The 21,319-nt window shown below is 35.3% G+C and overlaps 1 protein-coding gene across 18 annotated transcripts in view; it reads left to right on the top strand.

Moving 5' to 3' along the window:
* The first annotated feature begins 827 nt into the window (after positions 1-827).
* MYT1L (myelin transcription factor 1 like) overlaps positions 828-21,319 on the top strand; it is a 265,036-nt gene continuing 244,544 nt past the window's right edge. For 14 of the 18 annotated variants that reach the window (XM_087916640.1, XM_026726515.2, XM_087916689.1 and 11 more), the window contains exons 1-2: positions 829-1,226; positions 3,453-3,823. The gene's annotated coding sequence lies outside the window, so the exon portion shown is untranslated. Of the gene's footprint in view, positions 1,227-1,717; positions 1,840-3,452; positions 3,824-21,319 lie in introns of those variants that run through there. The other 4 variants (XM_087916643.1, XM_087916631.1, XM_087916727.1 and 1 more) reach the window with 3 other exon arrangements.

Below are 21,319 nucleotides of genomic sequence, written 5' to 3'. Positions count from 1 at the left end.
TAGAGAATTTGATGGGTCTTATTTCTAGGTAAGTACTTGTTTGTGTAAATTTCACCTGTGAATTTACTTTTAGAGTTATCTAGGATGAGATCGGGAATTTGACCTTTGAACTAGCCTTTCTTTCTGTATCTGCAATCTGGGTTTAGATTCTAGGTCACAGGAAGTGTGATTCCCAGCTAGAAGTGCGAATCCCAAGATTCCTAATTTTAGTAAACACAGGAAATTGCTCTTCCACTATTAAACTGAGTGAGATTTTATCTAAAGTTAACTATTTGTTTCATATGATACTTAACTGATATCCCCTCTTTTTAGTCAAGAATCTAAGATTCTAAGTGCATTTATTTAAAAACTCCATTTATTCTGATGATCCCCGATTACCTCCAAATACAGTTGATATGCATTTAGGAGCATAATCAAAGGACCTCAATGGCTCCTCTTTTTGAGGAAGCATGCCTGAGAACTGGGCTCTCTACCGTCTTTAGATCAAAATCTCTCATTAAAAACAAGCCGCCTCCTCCAACCCTTTTCCTAAATAAGGGCTGTCTCTCCAGCCAGACTACTTTAGCTTTTTGGCGTAATAAAGGAAGCTCCGAGGATGTTGTCAGAATTGGGGGAGGTGAAAGAGCTGCAGGTGTGTGTTTCTCTCTCTCTCTCTCTCTCTCTCTCTCTCTGTGTGTGTGTGTGTGTGTTTGGGAGGGGGGCAGACGAGGGGAAGGGAGGGCTGAAATCCTTTTTGCTTCTTGGGGAAACACTTCGGTTGTCCTGCCTTTAACCTGTTCAAGTCCACAGAGAGAGAGACAGAGAGATGCTTCTATTGCCACGTTTTTGAGCTGCAAACAAACAAACAAACAAACACACACACACACAGAGCGAGAGAGAGCGAGACAGAGGGTTGGCAGGGTTTTTTAGCAAGACAAGCAGAGAAGCTGTCTGTGGAGCTGTCGGGGGAGCCCAGGAGGAAAGCGAAGGGCGGGCTGGGCTCCAGCAAGGCTTTTCCTTCCCTTCAGACTGCAGTGCGAGCTGGGAAGGGAATTGCCAGCAACTCTCGGTCGCCTCGGCCGCGGCGTCCGCTTCGGGCTTCTCCCAGCGCGTCAGGCAGCCACGAAAGCGCGCGCGGGGGTAGGGGGGGTGCCGGTTTACTCGGGCAGGCTGGAAGGAGGAGGTGTGCGCCGGGTGACTTCCCACGCGGGGAGTCATCTTAAGTCACCTCCGCCGTCGCAAGAGCGGTCAGTATTCTCATTCACACTCTCTCTCTCTCTCTCTCTTTTTTTTTTTTTTGCAAAGGCTGCAGTTCGGCGGCGGCGCGCGCGCGCGCGCGCGTGGGGGGAAGCGCGCGCTGGGCTCGTGGAAGGAGAAAAACTGGGTTGGGGGCTGAGGCGGAGGAGAGATTCGGGTATGCTGAGCGCGGGGAGGCGGCGTGGGTCTTCTCTCGGTGAGGCGATAAAGGTGTTGCGAGTTCAGGCTGGGTATTCTATAGAGCTCTGCCCGCGTGAAAAAAAAAAAGAGAGCCGCGGTGCGTGTTTCAGCTGCTGCGGGAGACAGAATTGTGCGGGGGGGGAGGAGAAAGGAGGAGGAGGGGGGACAATGGTATCTGAGAGAGGCGGAAGAGTTGTGGTTGTCTGAGGGGAAGGAGAGGTTGGGCTGGGTATGCTGTGAGGAGAGGCTGCATCTGAGAGGAAACGTTTTGTGTGTGGTGGGGTGGGGGGCGGGATTGTACGCGAGGGGAGGCTGCGAGGAAAGATGGGGATTCGGGAAGGAGAGTGAGTGAGGACTTCTGTTTACTGCGTGGAAAGCCAACTGGTGAGAGTGCTGTGGCTGTGTGTGAGGGAGAACATGAGGGTGAGTTGCTTTGGGTGCTCTTACGCGAGATAGACGGTAATATTGTTTAGGAAAAGACAGGTGAAATTAAGGTAACTTTCGCCCCCCGGAAAATTAAGATTGCCCAAGAAAGAAATATTTTTATTTTGTAGCTCTATCCAATTGGGGGTGATTGCCAATATTTACAGAAGTCTTATAAATAAAAACAAATACTGGGAAAAAAGTTTATCAAAGGTTTAACATTCATATGAGGGTGCGTTCTCAGCCTTCTTACAGTTTTCCAGTGTTTTGGGTTAAGATTCCTGAGGTTGCTTTTAATTCATCATTTTTTTTACTGAAACGTGAAAGATATTATGAATTCAAATGTAGAAAAGTTGGTTTAGATGTGTGCTTCCCCCCACCACCACAAGAGAAGGGACTGGCCTGCAGATGTTGACCCTTTAGCATAGGGTCACATTCTCACAACTCATTGTACAGTACTGCAGCAGAAAACTGTTATGCTTTAAGCAAAAATATTTGCTAATAGTAAGTGTAATTTGTGGTTTGTAAGATATAGGTTGTTTGAAGTGATTTAATTTAGAGGCACATGTCAGAAAACTATTCAAAACAGTTCTTCACTAGATTCAGAAAAAAAGTGTAGCAGAATTTTTATATACTGTGGATTTATACGTGGGTGCATTTTTGCCAAACTGGGAAAAGCTTCTAACAAGTGTTCTAAAACACTTTTTGAGCTGCCATTTTGTTTGTTTCGGTTTGTTAAAAAGTTCAATTAATGAAAGTATGGTAGATCCAGATTCTTACTGTTGTCTCTGTTCAGATATGCAAACAATTTTTTTCATAGCCCAAAATGTCCTTTTTTCTTTTTTTAAAGATGTATATTCAGGTACTGACCCAAATGAGTTAGAGATATTTGAAGGTAACTTTGAATTTGTTGCATTCAGATGTTTTAAATTTTTTTCTCAAAAGAAATAGGTCAAAATGGTAGTGCATTTGTTATATTTCCTGGCATTCTTTTTTTTTTTTTTTTGGTAAGAGCTGGCTTTTCTATGTCACCAGTCATAAAAGAGACTTTAGTTTAAAAGAAAACATCATCTACTGGATTGCTGGTAATAGTCCGAGTGGTATTTTATGGTTCCCATCTATTACATTAAATACAGCATTTCACATGATACACATTCTGCCCCTCCAGAGATTTAGGGACCTTTGGGTTCAATGTAGACAGCATATACTAGTGTGTACCTTCAATCTTGCCTGACTACTGCAAGGCTAGTGAACAGAAGATCTCAAAATTATTGTTATAATCTGGGGGGAGGGGGGAGGAATCTAAATCAAAGGTAGTTAAGGAGTCCATCTACAATTTAGGCAAGAAATGAATACACTATGAAGGAATCTTGAATGAAACAGGGAAAATCAGCACTATGCTACTGATGTTATTCTGCTGCAGTAATGTGGTCTCTGAGGGAACCTGTGCTGTATGCATATACTATCCAGCTAGGCTATTCTGTAGCCTACTGCCTGCCTTGCTGTTGCTGTTGCTTTCAAATGGAGGCTACTGCTGATGTAGCAAGCAGAATGCTGCACTCATGCACCTCTTTCCCCATCAACTTGCTTTTATTTCTTGCTTTCAACTTCAGGTCCATTGTTCCTGTCTGAAAACATTTTGACCTTTGTCTTTGTGGCAAAATAATTAGCATACCGATAAGAAGCAATTCCCATCTCTTATACCTTGGAAATGCACTAAGAGAAGAGGTGCATTTGAAAAAGTTGACTGGTTGAATGGTGAACAAATGTTGGGCATTTGGAAGCATTGCAAGGATTTTTTGAAGCAGATTTCTCACTTTTCTGGGTGAATCCCTTAACATGGAAAGTAGGCTGGCTGATGCTGAAATGATAGTTTGATTGTCTGGCCTACTTGAAAGTACCGAGTTGGACTGTGTGCATACACAAATCATTTGGACTACTTTGTTTTGCAATTCTTCAGCTTTCCAACTGATAGTCTATTCAGGTAAGCATATGCCTTTTTCCTTTCACTGAACTTGACATGATCTTTCTGTTTAGAAAGTGTAAGAAACTTGAATTGTTTAACAAGGGACAAAATAATTACATATTTTTACTTTTTCTGAAGATATTTTACTTGGCTTTCTTCAGCTACATGCAGTCTGAAATGTTGAGAGATTCAGATTCTTTTCCTAGGTCAAACAAAGAGTTCAGTACACTCTTTTCTGATATATAGAGTAACAATTCTAGAACATTTGGGTAACATTTTTCTTAAAATCTCATGTTATTTTACTGAGAAAGCTTAGAAGGTAGAATTTGGAGGGCATACTTAATGTATATACATATTTAGTATACAGATGAAATTGCACTTTTAATAGTGACTTAGATAATTTTAACAAGTCACTGATACAAGTGCCTGCAAAGGGCAAAATATTGTTTTTATATTGCTGAAAGATACTCTCTATAGAAAAAGAAAAGCAGCAGTGCAAAATCAAACCCATTTAAATCTAGGCACCAAAATCTATTCTTTCAGTTCCTCCAAAGTCTTTCTCTAGCAACCTGAATATAATGAAGCCTTCTAGTAAGTAATTGGCTTGTTTATTATATAATTCTGTAGAGATATTTTAATTTTTATCAGAATATGTATTTTTTTATCTTTGTAATCTAGGAATAGTTTTACCTTATCATAATGCTTCTAATCTTAAAATAGAACTCTTTAATTTGACTAATTTGTTTTTTTAAAACCAAACAAATATTGTGAGGTTGAAATTTAAGTGTAGATTATAATTTAATTGCATTTTCTTAATTCCTTATACATTACAAGTTTTGTATTTAGATATTTTGCCTTAATATTTAATAAAATTATTTTTACCTATTTTTCAGGGGAGATATGTTTATCAAGGTGGCAACATTTTTGACTTTTTAAATTTATGTAGCAGAATATCTTTATGAATTATAAACATAAAAACTAAGCATGAACACAAATAAAATTCATAACCTAAGTAAAGAATTTTTGAAGGAAGCAGTTAACCCTGATTATCATAGCTTACTTTTGCTCACTTGTAAGTTTGAATGCTGGACCTGAACTTGGTGGTTGTGATGTAGTCAAATTATCTTATGCTTATGGCTATGTCTTATTATATATTTATAATGAGTTTACTGTATTTATAATGGAAAACAAAGATGACTGAAGAAAAACAAAGAAAAAGTACAATTATGACAGAAGCCATTTGTTTCCACTGGGGGGGAAAGTGAGGAGTATTACCAAGCTCACACAAAGAAAAAGAATAAGTAATTTGAAATAAAAACAATTTTCTGACCCTGCAAAAGCAGTACTTCATGCTCATCTTAATTTTGTTGTTTGAGTAGTGAAAGGAGATGTTAATTCAGTGTTAGTATTAAGCTGAAACAGAATGGAAGGCAGTTTGCTTCTTGCCAGCTACAGCACTTCCTTTGTGTTTGAATTTACTGCTCAAGTATACTCCCTGTGTTGCAGAAAGGACCAGATTGTCCACTGAAGTTATTTATACTGTAACTTCATAGATTTATGATAAATTGTTTATCCCTTTTATGAAATTTACCATTCTTATATTTTTACCTAAAACAACATGTAATTAAATAGCTATTTTATTCTGTTTAATAAATGCCACTATTTTCTTTTCCTAAATTATTATTATATAATAATTTTTATATGAATATAAAAATGAGCCATCTATATTAAAAACTATACTTTCACAGCATGGTAATTTACTGAATGTTATTAATGATCATTTTATATTATTGAAATTATTTAAACAGCCACATGCTTATTAAATTTCTTGACCCAATTATAATTCAAAATATAGTTCTTTTATCAGGTGTCTTATATTTTTTAATCATATTTAATAACTGATCTCAATTCCCAAAATAGCATATGAATCAGGGAAAATAACTTTCAGTGCTGTCAAGTGACTCTTGCGATTATACTTTATCAGAACTTAACATTTTAATGTTACTTGCCCATCCCTTCTTTGAAGCACAGAAAAGGCCTAGAAGTGATATGAAATATCTATAAACAAAAGAGCAACTACATTAATCACTTATTAATTGGGGTTGAGTCTACATTTTGCAAATTCTCCTTTAAGTTCAACTATGATCCAAGAAATCTTAAGCAATTTATTGCATATTGATAAATGTAATTTCTGCTCATTCATATTTCAGTCCAATACCAATCTGAAGTATTGATCCAATACTTATCAGAAATAGAAGCTTAGAGAATTATAAAATATATAAAAACAGAGAAATATTGAGTATCATAGGAAAGATCAGATAATATGCCATTAAAGTAATACCTTTATTTTTAATTTTGCTGGCTATGGTATATATATATATATATCAAAGTTTAATATTGTTGCTTGGAAAAGGTTGCAAATGTACATTTGCTACAAACCATGGTAGCCAGCTTGGCTGTGAAATAATCAAGGCTGCAGGGCACCCCATGGAGAGCTATCAAATCAAGTCTACTATGGAACAGTCTGGTAAATTGTGAACATACAGAAATCAATGTTGCATCTAACAGTAGGCCCTTTGGTTCCTGAAACTCCCACGAGTCTGGGCCATTGGCAATGAGTGTGAGGAATTGGTTTCAGACACCCATTTTGTTCAGGATAAATTTAATACATCTTGAGAGTTAGGAATAAGCAAACTGATTATAGCTCAGTACCAAACAAGCTCATAAAGTAGCTGTAAGATTGTAGATTTTAAAGCTATTCAGCATTTGAAAGCTTGGCTCTTTCATACTTTTGCCAGCAGGACATACCTCATGCCAGCATGGGTCTCTTGAATTGGGAAGCTGATTAGAAAGGGGCATGGTTATACCAGCCTTGTATATTCATTTGGCAACAATCCAATTCTTTGGGAGTTTTGAGTAGTGTTGCTTGTTGCTTTTGGCATGAGAGGGCCATGAAAGCCAAATGAAGTGCTATTTTTCAAATTACTTCTGTGATAGGTTTTGAGCTAGAGAGTTATTTTATTCTGAAAACAGCATAATTAAATACAACCTTCTTTGTTCTCAATGTCTGTCTAGCTATTGTTACAAAACTAAAATTTTATTAAACTGATTGATAGACATGAATTTCAGTATTTTTCTAAAGTTTGTTGCCCTATGTTTTCAAATGCATAACACTGTCTTTCAAGCTTTATTTCTATTTTTGGTATAGAAATTCAAGAGGTATCAAATAAGTAGGTTGTTGGAAGGTTAGATTAAGTCTGAGATACCTGACACAAGAAAGTATATGAAAAGTATCTCACATAGTATATACTAACTGGTATATTTTGAGAATAGTTGCAAAAGAGGTAACTGGAATATAGAGACTAAGTATCAACTTTTGCTCCCAAGAGAAATTTTGTCCTCTTATCATCTCTGGTTACAACTAAAACATAAAGGAATAAAATCCTATCCCTGGCTTTACGCTTATTTCCCCTAACATGCTGCAAATAAGTATCTTGTTACAGTTCATTCTTGTCAGCTCTCAAACATTTTCTTCCAATTAAAGTGAACCGAATACAACATGATAGTAGATATAAGAACTATTATTTAAGAAAATTATCGGTATGTAGGACTATATTTTCTTTGAATCCAGCTCAACTCTAAATCTGGTTGGGATTCTTTATATTTTGCTTATTTTTTCAAAAAAAAAATCCTGTTAGATTATACATAATGATTCTGCCACAGCTGAAGATTCTGATATAGGCTGTGCTTGACAGGGGTAACTCATCTAACAAAAAGGAGAAAGATAAACCAAAGAGATGTAGATTCAATCATTTCGGAGAAGAAACCTGGATGTCAATACTTCCAAAACAATGGCTGTGGCATTATGATCTGAGGTTCTAGTATTGCTTTCATAATAAACCTCACATAAAATATGGATAAACAGAAAGGGAAACCTGGCTTATCCTGACTCATAGTGCTTTTTGTCTCTGACATAAATAACATTGGTGCTATGCAGATAAATAAGTGGGTCAGTAAAATCTTTCATATTATAGCCAATTGAAAAGATGGGGAGCATTTGTACGTATATATGACAGCCTGTTGTGTGCTTTTATCATGTGAAAATGGTTTAATAAGCAATTATACCATGGTGTTTTTTTCTTATTGTGGTAACTACCTAAATGATCCAAACATCTTACATACACCATCAAATGTAAATAAAAATCACTGCTCATTCTTTCATGCTGCTGGTCATATTTTAAAAGTTTTATAGGCCACGTCTTACATGATTTTTAAAAAAAATAACCTTCAGAAAACATAATTCTTAAATGATAGTGGGAACAGACACTGATCTGTGAAAGTTAAGCCCACATGAAAACAATGAAGGGGCCTAATCATAGGAAACAACAAAAGAAAAATAACTTTAACTTTAATATAAACAAAGTTATTCATTTGCTGATTTAATTGATTTAAGGACAGCTATCTTTTTTGGGAACAAGTGTCATCAAGTAATTATGTTCAGTGGTGTGATTGTATTAAAAAAAATAATGATTTACATGTCAAGATTTCCTAAATTTATATTTCAACAATATCACTTCTGAGATGCCAGCAGATCTCATCTGAGAATATTTCAATATTGTAAATTTAGGTTATCCCATAGAATTTCAGTAAAATCCTATAGGATCCATACATATAAGATAGGTATGTTTTGCTGGGTCTGAATTGAAGACTTTGACTACTGGTGTTATTGCTCTGGCTATAATTTTAAAGAATTAGTAACTCTGAGGGCTAGGATATATTTATTTCAAATCCATACCCAACCATAAACACTTGGGAAATGGATTCAGGCTTAATCTTTTTTCCTTGTGCAGGCAAAAGTCTTACTTGAAATTGGTGTTACAAATTCTTGAAATTCTTCGTTCCAAAATAATGGAATAACAGAGTTGGAAGGGATCTTGGAGATCTTCTAGCCCAACCCCCTGCTCAAGCAGGAGACCCTATACCATTCCAGACAAGTGGCTGTCCAGTCTCTTCTTAAAGGCCCCCAGTAATGGAGCACCCACAACTTCTGAAGGCAAGCCATCCCACTGGTTACTTGTTCTCACTGTTAGGAAGTTTCTCCTTAGTTCTAGATTGCTTCTCTCCTTAATTTTCATCCATTGTTTCTTGCCTTACTTTCTAGTGCTTTGGAAAGTAGGATGACCCTCCTCTTTTTCGTGGCATCCCCTCAAATATTGAAGCACGGTTATCATGTCCTTCTTTTCACTAGACTAGATATACCCAATTCCTGCAACCATTGTTCTTGTGTTTTAGCCTCCAGTCCTTAATTCTATTTTTGAAGATCTGTTTTAATTAGCATTTATTAACTTTGGTATTTAATTAGCAATAAGGTTTAATTCTTTGAGCAAAAAATATAATATAGTGCAGTGGTGGGAGACTTTAGCACGGCAGGAACAATTTAATTTTTACTAAGTCCAAGAGACCAACAAGTCAAAGCCAAATACAAAGAAACATGGCAAGTAGACAACTACGGAGAATGAAGGAACAGTACACTATACTTCTGAATACATGGTTGATACAGAGCTCAGTAGTGATAGTAGAAAAAGTTCACAAGTGCTTCAGGCAAAAATCTTCTGGTGTCCTAAGTGAATTATTTCTTTTTAAAAAAAGCTTCTAACTGTGGGTAATGTTAGACAATGAGAGATCAGAAATCTGATCAATCAAGAATCTGCACTTTATTCTGTTTATTTTTGACTTAATTGGAACAAGAATTATCTTGACCACAAATACAAAATTTATCTACTAGACATGTAGCTTTTAAATACCCTTTAAACTTGCTTGTGATTAAAATGAATCCCAAAAAGTAATGTATTGCCATTTGGAAATATTCTGATAAACCATCTATGCTTCTGACAAGTTTCAAAACAGCATTTCCCCATAGGATACCTACACACTTACAGCAGGCCAAGAAATGTTCTCATTTTTCCCCTCTAGGGGAAAGTTATTTTGCCTGTTTACAAATTAGAAAGAATCACTAATGATCAAAACAGTTATAGACTGAAAAGACTGTCAATAATGTTAACCTTTTAATCCTAGCAAATAAAATAGGTTTAGATAGAGATAAGTTTTTTATATGATAATTAAAAAAAGAACAACCCTTGATGGTGCTCTAGGTCTAAACTGCTCTTCATTTGTTATCTCATTTTTTTTTTGCTAGCATATTTGTTGAGATTTTTTTTGTATAATCATCTGCCTCTGAATTGTGGACAGCATATTAAATGATTATGCAGATTGAGATTACTAGATTTTGAAGCTGTGTTTTAAAATGAACTGTTTTAAGATATGTTTTATTTGTCTAGCCATCCCCAAATATTCAAAATAGATTATGGAAGATTAACACTGGTAATATGATTTTGTTTGCTTAAACAAAATTCTGCAGTCCAGTCTAGACCGTACGGACTAAAAACTATGGAAAGAGTATGGTCCACCAGATGATGCTGATTTTACTACCATTTTTCACAATACTGGATGAATTGTTGGAAAATATAATTGAGCATTATTTGGAGGACGAGAGACTTCCTATACTAGCTTTAAAATTTGCAAAGCTGAACAGGGAAGTTTGGAAGAAAGGCAATTCTACTGAGAATATATTCTCCCATAACTTTCCTACTGAAATCATTGAATTAGTCTAAAAAGTTACACGCAAGGAAATTATGCACTATGACTGTTGGTAAGTTTCTATGCAATATAATACAGGTAGTCCTTGACTTAATGACCACAATTGAGCCCAAAATTTCTGTTGTTAAGTGAGTTTTTCCCCATTTTATGACCTTTCTCACCACAGTTAAGTGAACCCCTGCAGTTGGTAAGTTAGTAACCAGGTTGTAAAGTGAATCTGGCTTCCCCATTGACTTTGCTTGTGAGAAGGTTGCAAAGAGTGTTCGCATGACCTTGGGACACAGCAACAGTCATAAATATGAACCAGTTGCAAGCCTCAGAATTTTGATCACATGATCATGAGGTTGTTGCAAAAGTTGTAACTATGAAAAGCGGTCATAAGTCCCTTTTCATCATCGTAACTCTGAACAGTCACTAAATGAACTGTTGTAGGACTTCCTGTACTTTAGTATTAACTGCCATACTACATTTTTTCTTAAACAATATCTGCTCAGCATTCATAATTGAGTTCATTCATCATGCTAAGCCATTATGGTTATGGTTTGTGAATGAATTATATCAAGCCAGTTGATGCCAGGTGATGGGCAGTAGAGAGAAAGTGGAACTGCCTAGTTCGTTTGATCTTCCTTTACACAAAAGGGAAAAATAGTACAACCTATCAAAAGCAACACCATAGGAAACAGAATAAGAACGCAAGTCAAAGTAGGCAAGAAAATGGTAAGACAACAGCTATCTACTCTAGAAGAGTTTGAATCACATGGGGCAGATGGATTACATCCCAGAGTTCTGAAAGAGCCGCCAGATGTATTCTTAGAATCACTGAATAATATCTTTCAAAGACTTTGAGTACCAGAGAACTACCAGAAGACGAGAAGAGTTGATGTGGTTCTCATCTTCAAAAAAAAAAAAAAAAAAGAGGAAGAAGAAGAATCCAGGAGACTACAGATCAGTCAACCACACATATTCCCATACCTGGGAAGATCCTGGAAAAGATAGTCAAGCAACTGATCTAGAAACCAGGAAAGTTATTACTAGAAGCCAACATGGGTTTATCCAAAACAGATCATGCCAGACAAACCTTATTATATTCTTTGACAAAATGATTAAATTAGTGGATCAGTGATATGTTGTGGACATTGTATACTTGAGCTTTAGTAAGGCATTTGACAAAGTGGACCATGGCCTACTTCTTGGCAAAACAGAAATATGTGGAATAGACAATATCATTTCGATGTAAGTCACCCAGAGTCACCTTCAGCAACATGGGTGACAAATTTAATTTAAAAAAATCACCACTCGACAGATTTGTAACTAGTGGACCAACTGCTCAAGGTGTAGGCCCAGTACTCTTTAACATCTTCAACATCTTCATAAATGATTTAGATGAGGGGATAGAAGGGGAACTCATCAAATTTGCAGATGACACCAAGCTGGTGAGAATAGCCAACGTGACAGAAGACAGGCTTAAAATCCAGAAGAATCTTGACAGACTTGAACATTAAGTCCTATTCAACAAAATGCAATTCAGTGGTAAGAAAAGTAAGGTTTTATAATGAGGTAAGAAAAACCAAATAATCAGATGTAGAATAGGTCCTCAACAATAGTAACAGACAGGGGTCTAGAAGTCCTAGTGGGCAACCACTTAAGTATGAACCAGCAGTATGCTACAGCTGCCAAAAAGCCAGTCAAATTTAAGCTGTGTCAACAGAGGAACGGTATCAAGTTCACAATGTGTTAGTACCGCTTCATACAGAATTGGTAGGACCCCACTTGGAATACTATGTCCACTTTTAATCACAATACAAAAAAAATATGCAGAACAACAAAGTTTATTAAAGGACTGACTGGAGGATAAACAAGTATGATGAACACTTACAGGAACTGGGTATGTCTAGTCCTGAGGTCTTCAAACTTGACAGCTTTAATCCACTTTTTGTGGACTTCAACTCCCAGAATTCCTCCTCCAGTCTTGTTAGCTGAGGAATTCTGGGAGTTGAAGTCCACAAGTCTTAAACTTGCCAAGTTTGAAGACCCTTGATCTAGTCTAACCAAGACAAGGATTTGATAGCAGTCTTCCAATATTTAAGGAGAGAGAAGGGGGTCAACAAATTCTACAAAGCATCAGAGGGCAGGAAAGCAAAGAGAAATCCAACCTGCATTTTAGAATAACTTTCATGACAGCAAGAACAATTAATGGAATGGGTTGCCTTCAGAGGTTGTGTGTGCACCTACACTAGAGGTTTTTAAGAAGAGATTGGTCAGCCATTTGTCTGGAATGGTATAGGGTCTCTTGCTTGAGCAAGATCAGAAGACTTCCAAGGTCCCTTCCAAGTTAAACTATTACTGTTAAGGTTCGTAAACCATGGTTTAAGGCCTAGCACTTTGGATGGACCTAGTTATTCCAATTTATTCCATGAATTTTGGCTAATAAAATTTTGTTTTAGTGCATAGCCCAGCTATTGTGAGACTATCCAAATATGACTCTGCTGTTGTTGGATCTAAAACTGGAGATTGTTTAAAGATATTCATATCATTTGCAGGTTTTGATTTCATGTGACTTATCTCTTCATATATTTATTATACTTATTTTAAATATAACTCTGGTATTTTTCAAAACAATAAAATTAATTGAAGGGAATAACAACAAAAAAAAACACCCTATAATCCACTATGCAGTAATACCATAAACTATAATAAATTCAAATTATCATCAAATACAATCACTTAAAAGGAGCATAAAACAGCAAAATTGAAATGAAAAATTTTGTATCTCTAATATTAAAATAAAAGTAATAAACTTCCAAACCAAATGTATATTGGAACATTTTTTTAAAAAAAATATCTATAATACAAAGCAAAGAATAGTCCAAATTATTTTTTTTATAAAGGAGGACTTCTATAAATAGAGAAGTAGTGAAAAATATGTTCATGCCAGATTATAGCCTCTGCAAGTTCAGGACTGGATATGTGCCAGCGATCTATCAAATACTCTGCTCTTAAATCCAGACCAGCACTTTGAGCTGGATGGGAGCAAAGTGTCTTGCTCTGAAGTTGTCAACAACAACAACAACAAAAATCAATGGAGCTACATTTTCTACCTGTAAAAGTCAGTCCTCCCTGGTAGGCTAGACAGGAAGCACAGTGAGAAGAACTAATTCTACTTTATTGTAAGGCTACAATAATAGAATCTTGCATGTCTGAAGGCCCAAACTTTTCAACTGTTTTTAACTTTTTTCAACTGTTTGATCCATCAGGGTGGATCCTTCCTAAATTTCTTTCTCTGTCCATTAAGCCACTGGGTGCTCCTCCCTCTCTTGTCTGAATGTTTCCTAGGAAGCATCTTTTCTTTCCTCTCCTCCAGGTTATTATTATATTCCATTATAAGAAGCTTCCAAAGCTTCCAGTGGGTAGAATACATTATAGCAATATAGTCTGAATGTTCCCATGGCATGAGTGTCTGGCATAAAAGTTGAAATTGATAAATGCCATTTTGTTGCCAATATAGAGACAATTGATTAACAATTTCTCATACATGCAACATCTACATTGTCTTGATTGTTTTAACTTGTTCGTTTTCATCTGTTATAGAATTACATCCAAACATTTTTCAGAAGCAGTTGCTTTGCTATGAGATTAATAGATGGAGACCAAAGAGAGGGTATACAAACAGTAGTTCAAACCTTTAGATTATTGTTTTCAGCGACTTCAACTATCAATATTAAAAGGTATATTAGGTATTAGAAGGTATATTACCCAGTGAAATTGCATATCATTTCCAAAGCTATAAACCATCTCTGTGGCAGTGACTAAAATGTTCTATTAGAAAGTTCTGGATCCCTAATAAAATATCCAGAAGCAGTGAAATCTGTGGACATCCTCTTAAGCTATACTTTTCATATTTTAAGATTAAGAAAATGTGCAAGTTTCTAGTCCTTCTAAAAGTCAACATATTCTTTCAATATTGATAAAAGAAAACAGTTATAACTCAGGATTGAACTGTGGGGTTCTTGGTGCTCCCTGAGCTTGGTGGTTTTCTTGCAGACATTTCATTACCTAACTAAGTATCATAATCAGTGCTAATGATTTTCTCTGTTCATTTGACTTGCTTTTTATAGAAAGAGATTTAAGCGTTCATTTTTCTTAAAAAACAAACAAAAGGTAGGAACAAAAGCTGTTTCTAATATTTTTAACTCAAATCTTCTAAAAATATTTTTGCTGAGTTATATCTTTTAAAAAATTCTGTCAATTACTCTACAGTCAATGAAGTCCATACTATTTATACACATTTGCAAAAAAGTTTGGCAGCACGTGAAAGACTTTGAGTTATACCAGAATCTCTCTGTGTGTATGTGTGGGTATATGTTTGAACTATCTGACAATGTTTAGCATTTTTATCTAGTCTCTTGGCATATTTTATGGATAATTGTGAATAAATCCTAGTGAAATATATTCATTTCTCCCAATCCTTTACAAAAGATATTGCTTTCAACTCTACTGCAAAAACTCACAGTACTTTTCTAGATAAATTAAAGGATTGTAGCTCAGCAGGAGAAGAGCATTTTTTTACACATGGAACTCCCTAATTTTATTCCTAGCTTTCCTATAATAAAACTGAATATGACTGCAAACTAACAATAACAATTACATATTAATTGAATTCATTCATTATATTATGCCATTAATACAATAAGTCTATTTGATTTGGCCTAATGCATTATATATATCAAGCATTGTACTTTAGAAACCCCATTTTATAGCATATCACAGTGTATGATTCCAATTAATATAACTTTTTAACAAAACATGACTAAATCAGGATTATTTACTTCACCAAGCCCCGCCTGCATAGACAAAACTAAATTGGTAAATAATAAAAAAGTGATATTAGAGAAAATACATGAAGGTTTGGTAGAAGTTTTCTTTAGTTCTCTATTAGGTTACTTTGGTCATTCTGTTAGGGGATCTTAAAATCCACCCAGTTTCCAAGGCTTAGAAGAGTAAATTAACCCCTATTTATTCGTTGTATGGTTTCTTCAGTGGCTGTTTTTTGTTTTTGTTCCTTTTTCATTGTATTTTTATATATTTGTTAGACATCCAAAGAAGTGCTTAACAAGATGAGTAGCCATTAAAATGAACATTCTTAGTGTTGTTTTTGTGTTTTTGTATTGTTCCTTGTTAATAAATGTTTTTAACAATTTGTAGACCACCCAGAGTTGCAGGGAGTTGGATAACATAGAAATATAATAAATAATTATTAATTATTATAAATATACTCTGGACTTTACTAACATCCTCATCCTAAGGCACCATATTCCATATTATTTGTTTATTTGTCAGTTAATTTGTATGATGCTTTGATTACTATATTATGATTATTTTTATATGGGATTTTTGTTCCTTGTGGAAGTTTTATTATACTGCTTTTCTGCTGTATATACGGTTTTAGCCACTCAGAGTTATTTATTTAAGATGGGCAGTCATAAAAATTTTCTAGAATAAATTAACAAAGCTCATGCATGAGAAAAATGGGCTAGTGATTTATAGTACTTCATGCAATGCACACCATAATCACATCTTACTTGTGGCTTTGGCACCAGAAATTCACTCTAGCCAGGTGACTCAGAATATAATAATTGATTATATTGATGCCACTGAGAACGACAATTGTAGTAATCTAATAAGTCCTGAAGATCCATTTTGTTCTGCCTATAAAATCATTGTAATGAAAAAATAAAAGACTGAATTATAGGTCATAGTTGAAATTGTTTATAAAACAACTGCTTACAGACATATAATGCTTAATTTCAGAGTGATTCTTTGGCAACTAATCAGCTTGCAACCATTTTCAACAAGTGTTTTAAAATACTAAACAGAATGTTATTGAAGGAAGAATCTTCTTGAATATAGGTTTATTGAACTTTATACTCAGAAAATATTGACCAGATGATCAAAGCATGTTGATATTCAATTCAGTTATGTGGCCCATGCCGCAGATTGTTTCCTTCCATTGGACATTAGATCTCCGAGTACCCACTGTGAAGTTCTTTAGTCAGAAATAAATATTTATTTATTTCTAGAGGCCGTTCTTGTTATTCTCAATCTAATTATAATGGTGGTATAACAATTTTGAACTGTTATACTATTTTTGTTCTACATTTTATTGAATGTATTATATCTCTTTAAACAAATTAAAATTATTTAGCAATGCTAAATACAAGTATCTCCCTTATCTGTTTTTTTTAAAAAATGAATGAGATCCTATGTGAGCCAAATCTCAAAATATCTGTGTTGAAATACACATACACATATCAAAATCTCAATCTCTCTTTTGATGTCATGGGTGCCATCTAGTGGTGTTGTGGGCATAAAATTGCTGACTCCTGCAGATATGGTTAAAATGGAAGATATTTGAGGATATATATTGAGGTGAAGAAATAGCCTTTCTATCCCTGTCTTAATTTTAAACACTGATTTTATTTTTTACTGTGTAGTCATCATTTCTAATGGGAGAGGATAGGACCTGTAATCTGAGTCATCCTTCCTTTATTTTTTTCTTAGGGAGGGCTTTGCAATTCAATCTCATCTTTTTTTCTGGTAAATGTAATGAGTATGCTTATGTGTGTATGTCATTGGATAGAAGTGGCAAGATCTGCTTACATTAATAACACAGACTGACAACCCTTAAAGTTATTTTAAAATTTCCTCAGCTATCAAAGGAAAAAAAAAGAAGATTGTCATTGCTAGTTTAAAATATCAAAGTATCTGTTAAATAATTTTCTGACCAAATCTATACAATTAGAAGTGCAAATTCACTCTGAGCTTCCATTTTGAAATATGGCTTGTACAACTTTCCACTTCAGTTTTACAGCTTTTAAGGCAGCATATGAGTACATAGATTTCTAGTAGGATTTATTGCCAATACAGGTTTTTTTTAAAAAAATGTACAATTATCTAAAATTACAAAATATATTCCGTTCTCTTGCATGTATAAGAGAAACTTAAAACTTTCTGTTTTTCCTAATCTTGAGATAGCAAAAGAATATGTTTATTCAGCTGAGGCATATCTAAAACATTAGACTCGAGTATGATTACATGATTTGATTTCATGTTTATTATATATTTAGAGTAGTGGGTTTATACAGTTTAAATTGGTTTGTGTGGCATGTGTGTTTATTTTGTTCAACCCAGATGGACTGCAGTTGCTAGCAATTTTGGGATTTTATTTTAACAGCTTCAACACGTTTTGACTGCCCCCATCCCCACTCCACTCACAACCATTAAGATAAACTAAAATGTTTTCACATAGCAAGTACTTCACATCGACCTGTCTGGAAACAGTCCAGTGGTGGAATTAATTTTTTTTTACTACCAGTTCTGTGGGCATGGCTTGGTGGGCATGGCAGGGAAGGATATTGTAAAATCTCCAGTCAAAGCGAGTGTTTGCCGGTTCTCCAAACTATTCAAAATTTCCGCTACTGGTTCTCCAGAACTGGTCAGAAACTGTTGAATACCACTTCTGAAACAGTCATGGTGTTTGTTGAAGTGACTGTGTATCTTCCCATTTCTTTTTAAACTGTACTTTAAAAGTTTTGGAAATACAGATTACTCAAGGTAAAACTTCATTGTAAGCTACATAAACTAATAGCTGGATGTGTAGTATGTACATTACTATTAATGTTTTAAGATTATAGAATATAACTACCAAGTTGATTCCTTCATAAAAGGGTCATCTAATGTCTTCCTGAAAACCACAGCTCATCCAAGGTATGATACTTGGTTGTGAAATAAATACATACAGACTCAAAGATTTATTTCCTGCCACGCTAAGATCTGCCATTAAAACTATATCTTAAATTATATCCTGCTGTGTTTCATTTTTTGATAGCATACTTTCTACGAAAGGAAAATGAAGAAAATTCAGTAATTCAGTAATTAGTTAAAAACCTTGTGTTGAGGTTATTGGGCGCTACTTACAAAACTGGCACACACTTCTTTTTCCAATCTGCTCATGAATTTGATTCTTATCTCAACTCTATTATTATTATTTCATTAATCAGATTTTTTTTGGGGGGGGAGGGGGGAATCCAGGTTGACTGCTACATCAGATTTTAATTGATTAGATGAAAACTGTTTACTGATTGTTTTAAAAAAATGTTTTAAATATATTTTTCATGTACTAAATGTTATCCCCTGTTTGGGGATGACATAAATTCAATAACCAAATATTTTGGATGCCTGAAATAATTTATTGAGTTCTTGCCATAGTATTGATAATACTATAATAATACCAAGCATTTGTTCTCCTCTAATTCCCCTTTTAAAACTTTGTTTTGTCATTTTGTATAGACTTTAAATTAGAGTATTTAAAGCATTATAAACAATATAAAAAGATGGTTTGCCTGAAAAATATGTTAAAGCGTATAAAAAACAAAGTGCTTTTAATGTAATGCTCATTTGATGCCATAAACTCAACAATTCTTGTAATAATTATAACAAGGGTTCAGTTGTAAAACTGCATTGATTTTCTCTATGGCAAACAAGGTGGCAATGCTACAGCTTTTAAAAATTATTAGCAAAATTCTTAAAATTCTTTCTAAATTTAAGAGATTATGACATACTCAGAACTTCAGGGTTCATGTCCTACTATCTTAGTCATATCATAGTTCCTTAATTCCTGTTTGTTACAAACACTATAGTGTAAAGCTTGATGGTACATAGAGGGTCAAGGAATATTATAAAAAAATAATCCTCCCCAAAGTTTTTTCATTTTTTATTACTTTTTGTCCTTGTTTTGTCCTTGAAGAATTCTAACGTAACTAATAATTCAAGACAGAAAAATATTTCATTTGCCAATAGCTATTTTAAAAGCCAAGATATCCTTGAAGATTAATATTCAAACCTTTGTACTTTATGGATTGTGTTCGTAAACCTTAATGGATTGCTGTGCTTAGATATTCATTGCTGTTTCATTCTTATTGAAAGGCTATTTATTTTAACAGTCAAAACTTTAGAATGAAGTAATGTGGAAAATCAGACTGACTGGTGCACTCTGTTCTGGAAAGCAATATTAATATATTAAGTTATAGCATATCCTTAATTATAATATACATTGTTGGGCTCCCTTATATATTTTTTTCCAGAAGTTCATATTGTTTTTAGTATTAGCAGTCCAATTATATAGGTATTCAATATAGCTATATATAGCTATATAGCTGACTTACCCATTGAGATAATTTAAAGTTACATATCCTAAGGTTTACCCACTTGTTTTCCTTTTCTTGGAATGACTGAAAACGGGAAAAGCATTTAGTATGGTTGTATGGCTGGTATCATGCTCCCTTCACTGTCGAGTTTTTTGTTTCATTTCTTTTTTTGTTTATTCATTCATTCCCTTACATCATTGCAAAGAATTGTTGCAGGAACAGCATTTGATAAAAGTTCATTCACATTTATTTTATGAACTTCATGTGTAGTATTCTGACTGTCAATCCAGTTACTGTACTTCACCGTTTTATGCTTCTTTAGAAATATGGATGGTTACCGAAGAGTGACTGGTGTATTTTCTCAACATTTTTATCAATAATAAGTATGAAATTTTAGGAAATCCATAATTAATAAAATTAATGGGGCATTCAGTCATTTTGTAGAATGCTCTCTGAGCTTGGTTGTTTCCTTGCAAATGTTTCACCAACTAGGCACTGATGATGTTACCTATTTAGGTAATGAAATATCTACAAGCAAACAACACCACTCAGAGAGTATCAAGGGCTCCACAATTCAACTCTAACTGCACCTATTTTCTTCTATTGAATTCAGTAATTCATTTAAAAGGAAGTGGATTTCAGTTCATTTAGTCATATTACAATGACTGAAAAGAATGTTTGTTTTCCTTTGTGGTGGAGATAGCATCCAGGATTGGGTTGTCAGTTGTTGCTAGCTGATTGGACTGAGTCTGTCAGATCTGTGAGGAGACTCCCTTGTTACCAAGGGTCCCCAGAAATTGACTCAGTCAAGCAGCTAGGATGTGTTTTTGATTGCTCCAAAAATTTGACAGTAAATAGAGAAATTATAGTGTAAAATCAATCCTGAATGCTATTGAACTGACAGCCGGTTCCCGGTCTACCAATTGAGTGGCTGGCAAAGAAACGATTGGTCGGGCTTCGGCCTGGATTGGCTGGGAACAGATCGGCTGAGGGCTGATCTACATCATAGTAAGAGACATCTCCACGGTTGTGTGACAGAGCAGACCTCTACACCGTTATCGTGATAAGCTTGGGAGGGGTTTCATTTGGCTTCAAACGCCTCAGAAGCCTTTAATTTACCACTGTGGCATTTTTAAAAGGGGGCACAAAAACAGCTATCATCCTAGATTGGAAATTTGACAGTTTTCCCGATATTGCCCTTATTTAACTGCCTGGTGGGCACTTCGCGCCCTCGAATCCACAGATCAGCAAACTTCTAAGGGAGTTAGGCTACCTGTCAGTTCAGAGAAAATGGTGGATTCAATGGAAAATGCCGGCTGTGCGAATAGGAGAGCGGAGGAAATGGCTTGCAGGCCATTATGCTCTCTTAGCCCTACAACCCAAAATGTTTCAACATCATGTGAAGTCCCCAAGCCAAAAGCCAAATTTGCAGGGGCTCGAAAGAGCTCCAAGGCAGCAAAGCTGGATGAACATCGCAGGGACGGGACACTAAACAGGCTGTGGGCTAAGGGACAATAAGAAGCAGCCCAAGAAAGCCCAGAAGCTGTTCCTAACAGCACCATGACAGATTCCTGCCAAAATGAAGAGCGGCCATTGGAGAGAAGAGTTAGGTCTCATCAGGACAGGAGGCAATTGCAGGAATCGGCCACTGGGG

The sequence above is a fragment of the Pseudonaja textilis genome, chromosome 1 (genome assembly GCF_049901715.1).
Source record: "Pseudonaja textilis isolate UNSWEBS1 chromosome 1, rPseTex1.2, whole genome shotgun sequence".
Taxonomy (NCBI): Eukaryota; Metazoa; Chordata; class Lepidosauria; order Squamata; family Elapidae; genus Pseudonaja; species Pseudonaja textilis.
The sequence above is the reverse complement of the archived record's forward strand: the minus strand, read 5'-3'. Positions and strand labels throughout refer to the sequence as shown.